Source organism: Macrobrachium rosenbergii, chromosome 48, assembly GCF_040412425.1.
Source record: "Macrobrachium rosenbergii isolate ZJJX-2024 chromosome 48, ASM4041242v1, whole genome shotgun sequence".
NCBI classification, from domain to species: domain Eukaryota; kingdom Metazoa; phylum Arthropoda; class Malacostraca; order Decapoda; family Palaemonidae; genus Macrobrachium; species Macrobrachium rosenbergii.
The window spans coordinates 67,980,220-67,982,719 of record NC_089788.1 but is presented as its reverse complement, the minus strand read 5'-3'; the positions used below and the strand labels follow the sequence as shown (position 1 = coordinate 67,982,719).

The window sequence follows — 2,500 nt, the reverse complement described above, 5'->3', positions numbered from 1 at the left end:
ATATTTCATTTGAAATGTTATATAATGGGTTGAAATATCATAATCATAATTGTTGCGGAACAACTAAATACATGGATGGTATATATAAACTATAAATTTATATTATCATTCAGTATGGTATATATATAAGTACTAGTAGATATATAAACTCCATTAGTATATATCTCAAATGCATATATAAGAATATATACCTGATAAATAAATAAATAACATAGAGATATATAATATATATTTTGATATATATATGCCAATAGATGATATTTATATATATAAAGCAGTGAGATCCCATTTATGTAGCGTTAAAATGGCACCTTGAAATTTGAACCCTTAATGGTAAATTTTAGTCTAATCCCATACAACGGGAAACCCTTCCAAGGCTATAGCTACTATATGTACCCTTTAAAATGAGATATGAAACAACATAATCCCATTGGTAGGGAGGTATGAAGGATGGAGGAGGAACCAAGAGGTAAAAACTGGGAATGAATAAGGAATAAAAGATTGGTGGTGAAATGATGGGGAGTAATGTCCTCAGAGGAGGAAATAGTAGTGGGAGGAAAGTTTGGAAGACGAGAAACCCACTAACATTTGGGGAAGAAGATGGCGGGGAAGGGATTAGGAGGAGAAGGATTACGGGTATTGGTGAGGAGATTGGGATGAAATAGACCCATTAGGTACAGGAAAAATTGAAATATCCTGATAGGCTTGAAAGAGTGCATATACTCTCGCAAAAAGACTTTGATGCAAAACCAGAAAGAACCTTTATTTCTCTTGTTCTCTACCAACAAACACTAAAAAAGAATCCCCATCTACTTAAATTTTGAATTAAAACACTTTGGAACATTACAACAATGAAAATGTACGTATGGGCGCTCGAGGGGATTAAAGGGTGTGAGATAAAAGAGTGAAGTCTTGAGACAAGATATTGGCCAAACCGGGAAAGCACTGAAAAAAGAATAGAACAACATTTAGAAACCTGTGTGAGATTAATGGGAACAGTGGTATTTTTGTGTGCATCTTAGTGAGAACAATCATGCTATCAACTGGGAATTCAAATATATTGTATATATATATATATATAACATCATTGAATATATATAAAAGAAAGTTACAATATATATATATATATATGTATAAACTATCCTAATATAAAAGAAATAAATTGTTTAAACTTTAAGGTATATATATGAAAATATTATCATATTTGTAAACACAGTAATATAATAGTTTCCAACCTATACACCTAGGTGTGGATCTGAGGTGGTATGGTCTGTTTATCATAGAGTCTATATATATAATGATATAAATATATATACACCGGCCATATATATATATATGTTCGTTATATGTTCTTGTAGTATATATATATATATTTTAAAACGAAAGTCAATCAGGACCTACACCCTATTTTTCACCTGAGCATATATATATATATATATATATATTCTTATGGTGAAGGAACAAAAATATTTGTTCTGAAATACAACCAGCGTAATTGACAACTAAAGGAACAAAAATTTTTTGTTCTGAAATAAGGTTTGACAACCTAAGCAACACCAAAATTCAAGGATTTAACTGAATCGCAAGACAGAAATAAAAAAAAAGGATTTATGTGCTAAACCGTTTACGGTGTGTGATATAAAAACACCCATACCTCGAAGTGATACACTTGTATCTGTTAACACTCATACATGATTTCTTTATTATCTCTATCGAAAGGAAAAGTTGAAAACAATTTCAATTTGCTGAATAAACAGGAACTGACATGTCAGGTGCAACTCTATAAAAACTGGGGACAAGGGATTTAGAGGCAATCTGACTAAGAATGAGACATTAGTGATTTGTAGTTTGTCTAAAAACTGAATTAGCAGGCACTTTTCATTAGGGCAAATGAAGCAATAAACCGTTTTAAGACTAGAGAGAGAGAGAGAGAGAGAGAGAGAGAGAGAGAGAGAGAGAGAGAGAGAGAGAGAGAGAGAGAGCTAAATTAACTTTTAGAGATGCCCAGAAAAAGGAAGAATACGTTCAGTGGAAACCGGTGCACCAAAACACTTCCCCTTCACCTTCTTTTGGAAAGAAAAACATTAGCTTAATACAACATTATAACCAGAGAAAAAAAAAAGTTGCAAAAACCAAAACAACTTCAAATCCTTGTAGTGACAAACATCGAGGGAAACTGAAAACGAAAAGAGACAAGGGAGAGGAAATTGAATTTGTGGAAACTTTTCTTATTCTTGCTTCCAAGAGCAACAAACGGTTTTAAAAAAAGGAGCCAAGGTATAAAAAAACAAACGAACAAACATAGGGAACAAACCTGAATTTAAAATACCCTGCCAATTCATCTCTCCAGCAACCCAAAAATCTTCGCCCAATTCCATCCAGCGCTCACTCCTAACCTCCCCCCCTCCCCCTATGGCCATCAGACAACCTCCAACCCCACCCCCTCCCTACCCTCATTCTAAGAATGAAATGGCATCGAATAATTAAAAGAATGCAAGTA

General features: G+C 33.3%; 1 long non-coding RNA gene across 1 annotated transcript in view; it reads right to left on the bottom strand.

Annotated features, from left to right (window-relative positions):
• Nucleotides 1–2,500, bottom strand: part of LOC136831498 (uncharacterized) — a 243,293-nt gene that overhangs the window by 51,645 nt on the left and 189,148 nt on the right. The gene's annotated exons all lie outside the window — the stretch shown is intronic.